We start from the raw sequence: 19,172 nt of genomic DNA, 5'->3' as shown, positions 1-19,172 counted from the left end.
GGTCCGACCACTGGGACCCTCAGCGATAAGGAGAACGGGGGACGGAAAGTCCCCTGAAGTGCTCCATGAGAAGACTGGGACTTCCGGGGTCTGTGTCCGGCGGCTCCATTGGTGTTCGCAGTTGACGGTTACAAATAACATTCGCTTAACCTGCGATTTGGGGCGTTTTTTGATGCAGGTTATTTTTCTGCGGCTGCCCCTGCACCTCTGTCTGAATACACCCCTATATTTTTTGTGTTCTCACGTTTAAACCTTTATTCTGTTCTCCAGACACAGCCGTGTGTTTCCTGATGCAGAATGTTAAACCCAATTTTGGCAGGAGATTGGTGTATGATGCCCCGGATCAGAGGCGGCACTGACCCAGAGATGTGCCCGAGGTTTAACAAAGGTTCTGTTAAGTCCGAAATGTCAGCTGCTCCTTATCTGTAATTGGCTGAAAGAGCAGGAAGGCGCTAATCCCCCCCGCCCGCCCGCACCCCCTTCAGGCTGAGCAGCCGCATATCCCGGCTTTTAATTACCAGCCTGACGGGTTATGCGCTAGAAGATCTTTTAACCCCGTTCTTGCTAGACGTGGCCTTATGGGTTTAACTCCTTCCCGGCCTCCACAGGAATTCTTTACAATGGGTGCTAGGGTGGAGCATGCTGACACCTGTAGTCCTCCAGCCCCTATAACCTACATGAATACGGTCAGACATTTTGTTATCTGTTTTAGTCATTTCTAAGGCCGGATTTACACGAGCGGGTGCGTTTTTAACAGCTCCGTGTGTCAGCCGCGTATGATGCGTGATTTTCGCGCAGCCACCATCATTATGACACTCTGTTTGTAGCATGTGGTGCTTTTCCGTTTTCATCCATAAGTTTTACTGCTGTTGCGTGAAAACCGCGCGTCCCATGGAGGTGCCTCCGTGTGCTGCGCATTATTTTCACGCATTGACTTCAATGAGTGCGTGATGCACGAACAACGCATAAATATCGGACATGTCGTGACTTTTTCGCTGCGGACACACGTTACGTGAAAATCACGGACTGTCTGCACGCCCCATAGAGTAACATAGGTCCGTGCGAGGCGCGTGAAAAGCACGCCGTTGCATGGACGTATTACACACTCGTGTAAATCCGCCCTTAGTCTGTGATGTTACTGGATCCGACAATCAGAAATCTCGGCGTTCTTTAGTGGCTGATTTTTTTCGTGTTAGTGATATATTTGGCGGCGATGATTCACGCGGAGGCTCATTAATATTCTGGGTGTGAATGATCAGGCGTGTACGGCAGTGAACAGGTTACTTAATGGGATTATGCGCCGATCAGAAGGACTGCGTGGTTTTGCATTGTCTGCGCTGTCAGCGGCGGTTGTAGTCCGCGGGGATGATGGACAACGTGTGAAGGAGCGCTCCCTCATTACCATACATCCTGCAGAGGAGTGATGTGCGGGGATGGATCCGCTCTGCGATCGTCTGATAACGGTGGGTCTCGGAGCGGGCGATAGGATCAGCTAATAACTGTTACAGTGATAATGATCAGCTCCTCATTATATCACGTCCTCATCACTCATGTCTGATCTGTAGGATGGCCGCGAGCTTCATGACATCCCGGACACCGCCGCGGTCTGTGACCCCCACCCCGTCCACTGCACCCGCCATATTGCTGCACCGCGGTGTCCGGCCGGGTCATGTCCGTGAGGGTCGCAGATCTGGTGTCAGGATGGAGCGGGTGTGGGGGTTAGGGCAGGGGATGGTCTAAAATAATGACCAAGTGTAGTCCCCGACCTCAAATGTCCCCGCACCAAGAAACCCGCCGCAGCCGTCCTGGAGCGGTCAACCAGTCACTGGCTCAGCGGAGACGCTGCCACGTACAGCACGAGACCGCGGCAGGGACCGTTATTATTTCCCATCATCCCCTGCCCTAATAGATACCCCTTTAACAACATCCACGTAAACGCCGCGGAACGCCTGAATGTGGTTTTCATTGCACTGTATTCATGGGATTTGTAATATCTCTCCACGTCCGGAATTTACCGGAACAGCAGAAATACGGGCCACGTTCACACGACCCCCGGGGCCACACAACCCGAGGCCACGTTCACACGACCCCGGGGCCACGTTAACACCACCCCCCCCCCCGGCCCACGTTCACACGACCCCGGGGGCCACACAACCCGAGGCCACGTTCACACGGCGGTGTTAAACTCCGCAATTGTAAACCAAAACATGGAGTGGATCCAAAACACGTACGATGTAGAAGCCTCCCCCGGGTGCTTGCCGAGGTTTTGTTCCACTCCTGGCTTATAATACACCAGTGTGAATGAGGCCATTGCGTCACTACCCATATTTATAATCGTTCTGTCCTTGTAATAGAAACCATCCGTTCCTAATGAGCTTCTGCTTATTATACATCTCATCTGAAAAAGCAGAGCTGCAGTGTAAAGCACAGGGTAGAGAAGGAGCAGGAGATGTATGTCGGACTCCAGTAGATAATGATTAGGGCTGCGCGGTAATGGAGCAGCGATAAGAAGCAGTGACACTGGGGTAACGACTAGTCGGTAATTATCAGCCACTTACCTGCTTCCTGACGTGACTTGGCGGGAAGACTCGAGGACCGCAGCTAAGAATTCCTGTCATAGAGCAGCCAGTACATACATAGGGGGAGGGGACACAATAACCAATCAGGTTGTAGCTTTCATTTTTTCATGGACCTTTTGAGTAATAAGAGCCGGAATCAGATTGGATGCTATGGGCACCTCCTGCGGATCTAAGTGACGTCATCACAGCGGTAAGCTCGGGCGCGGTCCCCGTCATGAAGCGCTGAGCTCGGGCGCGGTCATTGGTTGGATTGTGTACGCTTCAGTGCACGGTAATCGAGCCTCAGACCATTACCGGCGGTCCCGGGGTGGATGGGAAGTTACATAGAGAAGCGCAACACAAGTAAACACTGCCCCTCCCCCGTCTTCTCCTCACGTCCTGGCAGGGCTCTATAATGAGTTTAATTACACATAAATCTCATCTGCAGCGTTATCTGACATCCGTGTTGAGTTTCCGCCGGTTAATTCCTCTGTAAACAGATTGTCCATTTAATTATCCAAGAACTGAGCAGCAAAGAACATCAGACGCCAGGCAGCTTCTATATCAAGCGTCAGCCATAGTCTGTCACCTTGTGTGAGGTAATAATATAATATAAGATGCTTCATACAATAACCACGTGTGAGGTAATAATATAATATAAGACGCTTCATACAATAACCACGTGTGAGGTAATAATATTATATAAGACTCTTCATACAATAACCACGTGTGATATAATAATATAATATAAGACGCTTCATACAATAACCACGTGTGATATAATAATATAATATAAGACGCTTCATACAATAACCACGTGTGAGGTAATAATATAATATAAGACGCTTCATACAATAACCACGTGTGAGGTAATAATATAATATAAGACGCTTCATACAATAACCACGTGTGATATAATAATATAAGACACTTCATACAATAACCACGTGTGAGGTAATAATATAATATAAGACTCTTCATACAATAACCACGTGTGATATAATAATATAAGACACTTCATACAATAACCACGTGTGAGGTAATAATATAATATAAGACACTTCATACAATAACCACGTGTGAGGTAATAATATCATATAAGACTCTTCATACAATAACCACGTGTGATATAATAATATAATATAAGACTCTTCATACAATAACCACGTGTGAGGTAATAATATAATATAAGACTCTTCATACAATAACCACGTGTGATATAATAATATAATATAAGACGCTTCATACAATAACCACGTGTGAGGTAATAATATAATATAAGACTCTTCATACAATAACCACGTGTGAGGTAATAATATAATATAAGACTTCATACAATAACCACGTGTGATATAATAATATAATATAAGACGCTTCATACAATAACCACGTGTGATATAATAATATAATATAAGACGCTTCATACAATAACCACGTGTGATATAATAATATAATATAAGACACTTCATACAATAACCACGTGTGATATAATAATATAATATAAGACTCTTCATACAATAACCACGTGTGATATAATAATATAATATAAGACTCTTCATACAATAACCACGTGTGAGGTAATAATATAATATAAGACGCTTCATACAATAACCACGTGTGAGGTAATAATATAATATAAGACTCTTCATACAATAACCACGTGTGAGGTAATAATATAATATAAGACACTTCATACAATAACCACGTGTGATATAATAATATAATATAAGAAGCTTCATACAATAACCACGTGTGATATAATAATATAATATAAGACGCTTCATACAATAACCACGTGTGATATAATAATATAATATAAGACACTTCATACAATAACCACGTGTGATATAATAATATAAGACACTTCATACAATAACCACGTGTGAGGTAATAATATAATATAAGACTTCATACAATAACCACGTGTGATATAATAATATAATATAAGACGCTTCATACAATAACCACGTGTGATATAATAATATAATATAAGACGCTTCATACAATAACCACGTGTGAGGTAATAATATAATATAAGACACTTCATACAATAACCACGTGTGAGGTAATAATATAATATAAGACTCTTCATACAATAACCACGTGTGATATAATAATATAATATAAGACGCTTCATACAATAACCACGTGTGATATAATAATATAATATAAGACACTTCATACAATAACCACGTGTGATATAATAATATAATATAAGACACTTCATACAATAACCACGTGTGATATAATAATATAATATAAGACACTTCATACAATAACCACGTGTGAGGTAATAATATAATATAAGACACTTCATACAATAACCACGTGTGAGGTAATAATATAATATAAGACACTTCATACAATAACCACGTGTGAGGTAATAATATAATATAAGACACTTCATACAATAACCACGTGTGATATAATAATATAATATAAGACACTTCATACAATAACCACGTGTGAGGTAATAATATAATATAAGACACTTCATACAATAACCACGTGTGAGGTAATAATATAATATAAGACACTTCATACAATAACCACGTGTGAGGTAATAATATAATATAAGACACTTCATACAATAACCACGTGTGAGGTAATAATATAATATAAGACTTCATACAATAACCACGTGTGATATAATAATATAATATAAGACGCTTCATACAATAACCACGTGTGATATAATAATATAATATAAGACTCTTCATACAATAACCACGTGTGATATAATAATATAATATAAGACGCTTCATACAATAACCACGTGTGATATAATAATATAATATAAGACGCTTCATACAATAACCACGTGTGAGGTAATAATATAATATAAGACACTTCATACAATAACCACGTGTGAGGTAATAATATAATATAAGACTCTTCATACAATAACCACGTGTGATATAATAATATAATATAAGACGCTTCATACAATAACCACGTGTGATATAATAATATAATATAAGACGCTTCATACAATAACCACGTGTGATATAATAATATAATATAAGACGCTTCATACAATAACCACGTGTGATATAATAATATAATATAAGACACTTCATACAATAACCACGTGTGAGGTAATAATATAATATAAGACTCTTCATACAATAACCACGTGTGATATAATAATATAATATAAGACGCTTCATACAATAACCACGTGTGATATAATAATATAATATAAGACGCTTCATACAATAACCACGTGTGATATAATAATATAATATAAGACGCTTCATACAATAACCACGTGTGATATAATAATATAATATAAGACACTTCATACAATAACCACTTGTGATATAATAATATAATATAAGACACTTCATACAATAACCACTTGTGATATAATAATATAATATAAGACACTTCATACAATAACCACGTGTGAGGTAATAATATAATATAAGACTCTTCATACAATAACCACGTGTGAGGTAATAATATAATATAAGACTCTTCATACAATAACCACGTGTGATATAATAATATAATATAAGACTCTTCATACAATAACCACGTGTGATATAATAATATAATATAGGACGCTTCATACAATAACCACGTGTGAGGTAATAATATAATATAAGACTTCATACAATAACCACGTGTGATATAATAATATAATATAAGACGCTTCATACAATAACCACGTGTGATATAATAATATAATATAAGACACTTCATACAATAACCACTTGTGATATAATAATATAATATAAGACACTTCATACAATAACCACGTGTGAGGTAATAATATAATATAAGACTCTTCATACAATAACCACGTGTGAGGTAATAATATAATATAAGACTCTTCATACAATAACCACGTGTGATATAATAATATAAGACTCTTCATACAATAACCACGTGTGATATAATAATATAATATAAGACACTTCATACAATAACCACGTGTGAGGTAATAATATAATATAAGACTTCATACAATAACCACGTGTGATATAATAATATAATATAAGACGCTTCATACAATAACCACGTGTGATATAATAATATAATATAAGACGCTTCATACAATAACCACGTGTGATATAATAATATAATATAAGACTCTTCATACAATAACCACGTGTGAGGTAATAATATAATATAAGACGCTTCATACAATAACCACGTGTGATATAATAATATAATATAAGACTCTTCATACAATAACCACGTGTGATATAATAATATAATATAAGACACTTCATACAATAACCACGTGTGAGGTAATAATATAATAGACTCTTCATACAATAACCACGTGTGAGGTAATAATATAATATAAGACTCTTCATACAATAACCACGTGTGAGGTAATAATATAATATAAGACTCTTCATACAATAACCACGTGTGATATAATAATATAATATAAGACTCTTCATACAATAACCACGTGTGATATAATAATATAATATAAGACGCTTCATACAATAACCACGTGTGAGGTAATAATATAATATAAGACGCTTCATACAATAACCACGTGTGATATAATAATATAATATAAGACTCTTCATACAATAACCACGTGTGATATAATAATATAATATAAGACGCTTCATACAATAACCACGTGTGAGGTAATAATATAATATAAGACGCTTCATACAATAACCACGTGTGATATAATAATATAATATAAGACTCTTCATACAATAACCACGTGTGATATAATAATATAATATAAGACGCTTCATACAATAACCACGTGTGATATAATAATATAATATAAGACTCTTCATACAATAACCACGTGTGATATAATAATATAATATAAGACTCTTCATACAATAACCACGTGTGATATAATAATATAATATAAGACGCTTCATACAATAACCACGTGTGATATAATAATATAATATAAGACGCTTCATACAATAACCACGTGTGATATAATAATATAATATAAGACACTTCATACAATAACCACGTGTGAGGTAATAATATAATATAAGACTCTTCATACAATAACCACGTGTGATATAATAATATAATATAAGACGCTTCATACAATAACCACGTGTGATATAATAATATAATATAAGACACTTCATACAATAACCACGTGTGAGGTAATAATATAATATAAGACTCTTCATACAATAACCACGTGTGAGGTAATAATATAATATAAGACACTTCATACAATAACCACGTGTGATATAATAATATAATATAAGACTCTTCATACAATAACCACGTGTGATATAATAATATAATATAAGACTCTTCATACAATAACCACGTGTGATATAATAATATAATATAAGACGCTTCATACAATAACCACGTGTGATATAATAATATAATATAAGACACTTCATACAATAACCACGTGTGATGTAATAATATAATATAAGACACTTCATACAATAACCACGTGTGATATAATAATATAATATAAGACGCTTCATACAATAACCACGTGTGAGGTAATAATATAATATAAGACTCTTCATACAATAACCACGTGTGAGGTAATAATATAATATAAGACTCTTCATACAATAACCACGTGTGATATAATAATATAATATAAGACGCTTCATACAATAACCACGTGTGAGGTAATAATATAATATAAGACTCTTCATACAATAACCACGTGTGAGGTAATAATATAATATAAGACGCTTCATACAATAACCACGTGTGATATAATAATATAATATAAGACGCTTCATACAATAACCACGTGTGATATAATAATATAATATAAGACGCTTCATACAATAACCACGTGTGATATAATAATATAATATAAGACGCTTCATACAATAACCACGTGTGATATAATAATATAATATAAGACACTTCATACAATAACCACGTGTGATATAATAATATAATATAAGACTCTTCATACAATAACCACGTGTGATATAATAATATAATATAAGACTCTTCATACAATAACCACGTGTGATGTAATAATATAATATAAGACACTTCATACAATAACCACGTGTGATATAATAATATAATATAAGACTCTTCATACAATAACCACGTGTGATGTAATAATATAATATAAGACACTTCATACAATAACCACGTGTGATATAATAATATAATATAAGACTCTTCATACAATAACCACGTGTGATATAATAATATAATATAAGACTCTTCATACAATAACCACGTGTGATATAATAATATAATATAAGACTTCATACAATAACCACGTGTGATGTAATAATATAATATAAGACACTTCATACAATAACCACGTGTGAGGTAATAATATAATATAAGACGCTTCATACAATAACCACGTGTGATATAATAATATAATATAAGACTCTTCATACAATAACCACGTGTGATATAATAATATAATATAAGACTCTTCATACAATAACCACGTGTGATATAATAATATAATATAAGAAGCTTCATACAATAACCACGTGTGAGGTAATAATATAATATAAGACGCTTCATACAATAACCACGTGTGAGGTAATAATATAATATAAGACGCTTCATACAATAACCACGTGTGATATAATAATATAAGACTCTTCATACAATAACCACGTGTGATATAATAATATAATATAAGACGCTCCATACAATAACCACGTGTGATATAATAATATAATATAAGACGCTTCATACAATAACCACGTGTGAGGTAATAATATAATATAAGACTCTTCATACAATAACCACGTGTGATATAATAATATAATATAAGACACTTCATACAATAACCACGTGTGAGGTAATAATATAATATAAGACGCTCCATACAATAACCACGTGTGAGGTAATCATATAATATAAGACGCTTCATACAATAACCACGTGTGATATAATAATATAAGACTCTTCATACAATAACCACGTGTGATATAATAATATAATATAAGACGCTTCATACAATAACCACGTGTGATATAATAATATAATATAAGAAGCTTCATACAATAACCACGTGTGAGGTAATAATATAATATAAGACTCTTCATACAATAACCACGTGTGAGGTAATAATATAATATAAGACGCTTCATACAATAACCACGTGTGAGGTAATTATATAATATAAGACGCTTCATACAATAACCACGTGTGATATAATAATATAATATAAGACTCTTCATACAATAACCACGTGTGATATAATAATATAATATAAGACGCTTCATACAATAACCACGTGTGATATAATAATATAATATAAGACGCTTCATACAATAACCACGTGTGAGGTAATAATATAATATAAGACGCTTCATACAATAACCACGTGTGATGTAATAATATAATATAAGACTCTTCATACAATAACCACGTGTGATATAATAATATAATATAAGACGCTTCATACAATAACCACGTGTGAGGTAATCATATAATATAAGACGCTTCATACAATAACCACGTGTGAGGTAATCATATAATATAAGACGCTTCATACAATAACCACGTGTGAGGTAATCATATAATATAAGACGCTTCATACAATAACCACGTGTGATATAATAATATAATATAAGACGCTTCATACAATAACCACGTGTGATATAATAATATAATATAAGACGCTTCATACAATAACCACGTGTGAGGTAATAATATAATATAAGACTCTTCATACAATAACCACGTGTGATATAATAATATAATATAAGACTCTTCATACAATAACCACGTGTGATATAATAATATAATATAAGACTTCATACAATAACCACGTGTGATATAATAATATAATATAAGACGCTTCATACAATAACCACGTGTGATATAATAATATAATATAAGACGCTTCATACAATAACCACGTGTGAGGTAATAATATAATATAAGACTCTTCATACAATAACCACGTGTGAGGTAATAATATAATATAAGACTCTTCATACAATAACCACGTGTGATATAATAATATAATATAAGACTCTTCATACAATAACCACGTGTGATATAATAATATAATATAAGACTTCATACAATAACCACGTGTGATATAATAATATAATATAAGACGCTTCATACAATAACCACGTGTGATATAATAATATAATATAAGACGCTTCATACAATAACCACGTGTGAGGTAATAATATAATATAAGACTCTTCATACAATAACCACGTGTGATATAATAATATAATATAAGACACTTCATACAATAACCACGTGTGATATAATAATATAATATAAGACACTTCATACAATAACCACGTGTGATATAATAATATAATATAAGACTCTTCATACAATAACCACGTGTGATATAATAATATAATATAAGACGCTTCATACAATAACCACGTGTGAGGTAATAATATAATATAAGACTCTTCATACAATAACCACGTGTGAGGTAATAATATAATATAAGACTCTTCATACAATAACCACGTGTGATATAATAATATAATATAAGACGCTTCATACAATAACCACGTGTGATATAATAATATAATATAAGACGCTTCATACAATAACCACGTGTGAGGTAATAATATAATATAAGACTTCATACAATAACCACGTGTGATATAATAATATAATATAAGACGCTTCATACAATAACCACGTGTGATATAATAATATAATATAAGACGCTTCATACAATAACCACGTGTGAGGTAATAATATAAGACTCTTCATACAATAACCACGTGTGAGGTAATAATATAATATAAGACTCTTCATACAATAACCACGTGTGAGGTAATAATATAATATAAGACTCTTCATACAATAACCACGTGTGATATAATAATATAATATAAGACACTTCATACAATAACCACTTGTGATATAATAATATAATATAAGACACTTCATACAATAACCACGTGTGAGGTAATAATATAATATAAGTCTTCATACAATAACCACGTGTGATATAATAATATAATATAAGACGCTTCATACAATAACCACGTGTGAGGTAATAATATAATATAAGACTTCATACAATAACCACGTGTGATATAATAATATAATATAAGACTCTTCATACAATAACCACGTGTGAGGTAATAATATAATATAAGACGCTTCATACAATAACCACGTGTGAGGTAATAATATAAGACTCTTCATACAATAACCACGTGTGATATAATAATATAATATAAGACTCTTCATACAATAACCACGTGTGAGGTAATAATATAATATAAGACGCTTCATACAATAACCACGTGTGAGGTAATAATATAATATAAGACTCTTCATACAATAACCACGTGTGAGGTAATAATATAATATAAGACGCTTCATACAATAACCACGTGTGATATAATAATATAATATAAGACACTTCATACAATAACCACGTGTGAGGTAATAATATAATATAAGACTCTTCATACAATAACCACGTGTGAGGTAATAATATAATATAAGACTCTTCATACAATAACCACGTGTGATATAATAATATAATATAAGACGCTTCATACAATAACCACGTGTGATATAATAATATAATATAAGACTCTTCATACAATAACCACGTGTGAGGTAATAATATAATATAAGACACTTCATACAATAACCACGTGTGATATAATAATATAATATAAGACTCTTCATACAATAACCACGTGTGATATAATAATATAATATAAGACACTTCATACAATAACCACGTGTGAGGTAATAATATAATATAAGACTTCATACAATAACCACGTGTGATATAATAATATAATATAAGACGCTTCATACAATAACCACGTGTGATATAATAATATAATATAAGACTCTTCATACAATAACCACGTGTGATATAATAATATAATATAAGACACTTCATACAATAACCACTTGTGATATAATAATATAATATAAGACTCTTCATACAATAACCACGTGTGAGGTAATAATATAATATAAGACTTCATACAATAACCACGTGTGATATAATAATATAATATAAGACGCTTCATACAATAACCACGTGTGAGGTAATAATATAATATAAGACTTCATACAATAACCACGTGTGATATAATAATATAATATAAGACTCTTCATACAATAACCACGTGTGAGGTAATAATATAATATAAGACGCTTCATACAATAACCACGTGTGAGGTAATAATATAATATAAGACTCTTCATACAATAACCACGTGTGAGGTAATAATATAATATAAGACGCTTCATACAATAACCACGTGTGATATAATAATATAATATAAGACACTTCATACAATAACCACGTGTGAGGTAATAATATAATATAAGACTCTTCATACAATAACCACGTGTGAGGTAATATAATATAAGACTCTTCATACAATAACCACGTGTGATATAATAATATAATATAAGACGCTTCATACAATAACCACGTGTGATATAATAATATAATATAAGACGCTTCATACAATAACCACGTGTGATATAATAATATAATATAAGACGCTTCATACAATAACCACGTGTGATATAATAATATAATATAAGACGCTTCATACAATAACCACGTGTGATATAATAATATAATATAAGACTCTTCATACAATAACCACGTGTGAGGTAATAATATAATATAAGACTTCATACAATAACCACGTGTGATATAATAATATAATATAAGACTCTTCATACAATAACCACGTGTGAGGTAATAATATAATATAAGACGCTTCATACAATAACCACGTGTGAGGTAATAATATAAGACTCTTCATACAATAACCACGTGTGATATAATAATATAATATAAGACTCTTCATACAATAACCACGTGTGAGGTAATAATATAATATAAGACGCTTCATACAATAACCACGTGTGAGGTAATAATATAATATAAGACTCTTCATACAATAACCACGTGTGAGGTAATAATATAATATAAGACGCTTCATACAATAACCACGTGTGATATAATAATATAATATAAGACACTTCATACAATAACCACGTGTGAGGTAATAATATAATATAAGACTCTTCATACAATAACCACGTGTGAGGTAATAATATAATATAAGACTCTTCATACAATAACCACGTGTGATATAATAATATAATATAAGACGCTTCATACAATAACCACGTGTGATATAATAATATAATATAAGACTCTTCATACAATAACCACGTGTGAGGTAATAATATAATATAAGACGCTTCATACAATAACCACGTGTGATATAATAATATAATATAAGACTCTTCATACAATAACCACGTGTGAGGTAATAATATAATATAAGACGCTTCATACAATAATTCCCTTCATGGCCTGAATTTTCAGTGGATGCTGGGAGTTGTGGTTTATATTCATTGCACGTGGCGTCTCCGTGACTCTATCGTTTGTTCAGTGGTAAAAAGATAAATGTCCAAGTTCTACCGAGGGAAAGCTCTGAAGGCGTCCCCTGCAGTGCGCGCTGCTCGTAAGGGGGTCATTTATTTTTCCACGTCCCTGACTTTGAATGAGATGCGTGAAGTTGGGCTGACAGAGTTTTTTATTCTTTCTCTATATTGAATCTTGAGACGCGGCGTCCGCTTTGTGATCACCTTTTTGATGTGACAACAGTTATTGGTAAAGTCTTGATATAACTTGAGAGAACATTCATTTTTATTGATTCCAGCGCTGACCCGCCGTCATTCGTTAACTGGAAGGGGCAGTAAACTAGGTGCATGGACGGCCCTTGATGGCGGATTACCTACTTAGTGCATAGTTATAAAATGTACGAGTCTAATAGAAAACCAGGTTCTCATGAGGAAGCTACGTGTTCTGAGAAGCTTGTGCTGGATCTCAGCTGGTGGCAGGAGACGGATCTGGTCCTGCGCTGCTGCCAGTTCATTCTTTTACTACTGGGAGAGACACAAGACAAAGAATAAAAGCAAAAGGGGAATATTTAAGAGAAAAAACAACTTAACAGGTGAAGGCGGGTGCAGCTCGTGGTCGATGTTTCCGCCAAACGCTTGGTATATATAATCACAGGAGACCAAGCAATTTCATATAAAAAGTCCTTTTTCTTTAATGGCTTCCGTATTGATGTGGATGATGATTTTTATCTACACCACATTCTTATGATCACAATGTAAGCCAGGGGACAGGAAGTATTGTCATAGGGACACTGGAGCAGAGGATCTGCAGATATATGGTCTTTAGGGCCTTTTACACCCACCGACAATCGGCTGGTGCAGCAAACGCTGATCAACGAAACATGGTTGATCTGCGCTCGTTTGCACCTGTTACACAGAACTATGGATGGAGACGAGTGGTCGTTACTCTGATCACTCGTCCACATACGTTATTATCATGTCGGCACCGCGTCTCCTGTCTACACACCAAGATGTGCTGCCCACAACGATACTATTTCACTTTTTTAAAGCGATACGATCAGAAGATGATCGAGCATCTGCTGATCGCTGCCCTGTTTAAACGGCAATCATCGGCAACGAGCGTTATACGAACGCTCGCCTGCACAATAATCGCCCAGTGTAAAAGGGCCTTTAGACTCCAAGCACACGCAAAGCATCAATATAGTACGATTTTTGAAGGACTGTGACAAGTTATGCCACTATCACTGTGTTAGGCCTCATTCACACGATTGTTCCCTATTTGAGTCTGCAAAAGTTTTTTTTTTTTAGTCAATAGGAATGTCTGTGGTTTCCATGTTACCTGTTTTTCTGCACTTTTTTTTTCTTAATTTAGCAACTGATCAATAAAATAAGAAGTGCACACAGATGTCGTCCGTGTGTTGTCCATTTTTTCAAGGAATAACTGATCAGAATAGGGAATACTGTGAGATTCTCGCATTGGAGAAATGCTCCATGAAAAAAAATGTATGTGTGAGACGCTCCATTGACGCTCCACAGGTCAGAGGGCTGTTCGTTGTTAGAATGGACAACACATGGAGAAATAGTGACCGGTCAGACTGTCAGTGCGTCTCCGGTCACCATGCTGATTGTTTCCAGTATAGAGATATCTGTTCCTGCTGTCACAATGTATTTCATGTGCGGTGACCGTAGCGTTTATCTCCAAACTGCAAAAAACGGATTAGTAGCTGCGTGTCAGTAATGAACGAGTCCTCGTGGTTCTGCTGCCTTGTAAGGGGTTAATGCCTGTGCTGGTCACCGGCCTCTACCTCGGTTACAGGGGAGGTTGGGGGTATTTTGAAAGGTTTCTGCATTATTTACCACTTTCTGCTGCGATATAAGGATGATTTCTGCTCGTCCTGACCCTGCAGCCGCTGGTGTTTGCGTCGGGTGGGATGACTTGTGTCTGGATTATTCCTTGATGGTGCTTTTGGTTGCAGTCGGGTAGGTGGGTGCCCTTACTTCTGTCTGTTCTCCGCTCATCTTTTTATCGTCTTGTCGCAGGTTTTATTGTTGCTCTGGGTGGGAGGCATCCGTAACCTGTAAATAGATAGAGAACACGATCATTTATTGGCTGGTGAGAAGGTTTAGCTTAGAGTGCAGGCTGTCTGGGAAGGCGTCTGTTCCTGTGCGGCGCAGCAGAGCCAGTTCGGTCACATCACACTACGCCGATCCCTCCGCAGCTCAGGAAGGGATTGTTATTTATGATAATTGCCACTAATTGCTGCAGATTAGTGATTATAGTGAGCGATGGCATCTGATTACTCGTTAGAGCATAAAGCCAGACAATCAATATCTGTCCCACCTCCCGTCCTGGTACACATGAGCGATGGGGCTGCAGACGGACCCCCAAATGAATAGGAAGGACTCTCTCCTGCGACAAGGGGACATGTGGCGGGTTCTGGCTTCCTCTGCCTTTCCTGCAGCCTCTAAATACAGATTGTCTGATACATTAGGACATGTTCACACATGTGCAAACAACTTCCCATTGATTTCAATATGGAATATACTGTGTACTACATATTGTTACGCTGCTGAATTAAAAAGTGCCTTGTAAAAGAAGTGACGTATAATTTCTTGAATCGAAAGAACAAACCTCCATCTAAAACCAGGGGTATCCGGAGGTCAAGTCCAGGCCTCATGCATATGTGTGGTCGCCGTATTGCATCTCCATACAAAACATGATAATGGTGCGTTGTCTCTTCTTCCAGAAAACCCCTTATGTGTCATGGAGAACAGAATTATTGTGGCGATCGTCCTGAGTTTGTATTGTGCTGTAACAGTCACCAACGATAAAGCATCAGGCTGCGACTACACGGCGACTGTGTACAGCAAGAAACGTGTGTGCGTTACCGCAGGAGATGGTGATTATAATAGATTTTTCTGGGGTTGGAAACATTCCTGCTAATTGCAGAACCTCTCCCATCCTGATTGATAGTCCACCTTGATAGAGTCCAATTTCCAGTGTTGTGGGGGTCACCTTCCCACCCCCCTCTGATATTATTGCTGCTGCATCCTCTTCTCCCGCATTTCTCGGCAGTCGGGGGGATTTACCCCATCTGAAGCGTCACATTGGCTTTTACCAGATTTTTCATCTTGAACGGATGGGGCTTTTTTTATTATTGAAATGGAGGAAATGCGTCTGTTCTGTTTTATTTTGGGGGTGGGGTAAGCAAAAAAAAAATAGGTAAACAACGAAGCTTCCCCTGATGGTTCCCATGGTTACGTGAACGTAATTAGCGCAGCTCCAGACGCTTTAATTGGTTGGTTCTGCTGAGGGTGCGATCCTAAACTGTGTCTTTTTATTCAAAGTTTGATGTATTTATGGGGACGGAGGATGAAGAACTGGCCGGATGGAATTTGGGGCCCTCATTTCCTGGCAGCGCCCCCTCCGCACACATGTGTACTGCCCCGTGGTCCTGCAAAAAGCCAAAGCATAAAGAAAGTTTCATCATTGTATAATTAGAAGTTCTGCAACTTTCTAATAATCTGTGGGAGAGAATTACTAAACAAAATGCGCCATAAAAGTGATGTCATCAAATGTATGACGTGATTTAGACACTTTGCACATTCCTGGACCGTTTTGAAAAGTGTAAAACAAAAAAAAAGGACGGGACTCAGGGAAGTCTTAAAATATTCTCTTTTACCTCCGGCCCTGCGTTTGTGAAAAAAAACAACTGCACGTTAACTGTTATTTATAAGGTATATGTTGCGGTCACCTTATGGTTTCTGCCATGTGAATACACCCTAAGGCCAGATTCACATGAACGAGTGCAAACTCGGACGTGAAAAACTGCCTTTTTTCATGTCCGACTTGCACCTGTGCGGGTCCCATTTTCACGGATCCCCATATGGAGGGATCCGTGAAACTGAAAGAAAATAGTACATGTTCTATTCAACGTACCCTTCACACGGTCCGTTGAAACAACGAGCGTACGAACGGCCCCATTGAAATGCATGCGTCCATGTGACGGCCGTTGTTTTGACGGCCATCACACGGACATATACTACGGTTGTATGAATTCGGCCTAAGAAGGCAGTGGTTAGAATTGGGTACATTTTATAGATAAAAGGGTTATGGATACCCAGCGGCCCCCAATCAGGGTCTGACTACATCCACTCGTGGTTATTAGGGTTCTGAATAGAGATATTAGGGGCTCTACATGGAGCTTCCATATATGACAAGTGTAAGGGGTCGTCCGGGATTTAAACATTTATCTAATCTCCCGATCCCTCTCACAATGTATCACACCCATCATCCCTATCCTTCGTGTGGCTCACAATGTATCACACCCATCATCCCTATCCTTCGTGTGGCTCACAATGTGACTCCCCTCTCCTATTTCATCACTAGCACCAGTTTAGGAAATCCTCAAGACTTTTAGCATGTGATTGTACTGCAGGAGAATCGAGGACACACAGGAGGTCAGTCTTGCAAGGCTCTGGTGCTGACCCCTGGACTTCGCTGCTCACGTCCTGTTCATTGTCCTGTGAGCAGCACAAGTCTGGCCGCCATTCCGACAAATGACAGTGAAATTATCTCCACCACACAGAAGACCGTTCACAGCCCATTAACTACAGACTGGAGCCTCCTAATTCTGCAGCAATGGCCCCAGATCTGCAACGTATTTATCTAGATAAGGAGTCCCATCGATTTGTGATTATTGTCATCACTGATCGCGCTAATGATTTCTGTATCGGTCTGGAGCAGAGTCTTTATAAACACGTTACCAGGAAAAGCGGTGAAAGAATTATTGGACACATTGATGCTCAGAGGCGCGAAATTAAATTGCATCTTTTAATAGATAGTTAATGGCACAACCGGTTTTTTGTTTGCTCCTGATGCGCGGTTTATCTCTGTGTGCAGAGAATTTATCTTGATCAATGCCGGAAGCGAAATCTTATGGCCTTGGGCCCGTGATACTGTGCCTGGGAGCAGGGGAGAGATAGCTCATTGGGTTGTTGCATGTTCATATCAGCCTCCATTTACCCCTCAATGATTCGGTATACAGGAGTCTCTGAGTCTCGCCGCTTTCTGAGACCCATCATGCTGCGTCCTTGTCGATTTTATTAATTCACGCAGTTTTTCAGTTGTTTTGTCAGCGCTGCTTCAGTCGGTGAAGGGTTAAACCTCATAGCGGAGATCATAGGATCAGCAGAGCGAGTGGAGAGATTTCCTACGCAGGGCTCTGCTATGCTTTGTAGCATATAAATTGTCCGGGATTAGAGAGGCTGCCGGTTATTTTGTGAGCA

The 19,172-nt window shown here is 36.3% G+C and overlaps 1 protein-coding gene and 1 long non-coding RNA gene across 6 annotated transcripts in view; both read left to right on the top strand.

Annotated features, from left to right (window-relative positions):
• The window catches only part of NTM (neurotrimin), a 652,265-nt gene that overhangs the window by 90,401 nt on the left and 542,692 nt on the right, over window positions 1-19,172 (top strand). The window lies entirely within an intron of this gene.
• On the top strand, window positions 2,769-17,567 carry LOC142662389 (uncharacterized). Its single transcript, XR_012850917.1, has 3 exons — window positions 2,769-3,157; window positions 16,631-16,783; window positions 17,232-17,567. It is a non-coding gene; the product is annotated as an uncharacterized LOC142662389 (long non-coding RNA).

Source organism: Rhinoderma darwinii, chromosome 10 (genome assembly GCF_050947455.1).
Source record: "Rhinoderma darwinii isolate aRhiDar2 chromosome 10, aRhiDar2.hap1, whole genome shotgun sequence".
In the NCBI taxonomy this organism is placed as follows: domain Eukaryota; kingdom Metazoa; phylum Chordata; class Amphibia; order Anura; family Rhinodermatidae; genus Rhinoderma; species Rhinoderma darwinii.
The sequence above is the reverse complement of the archived record's forward strand: the minus strand, read 5'-3'. Positions and strand labels throughout refer to the sequence as shown.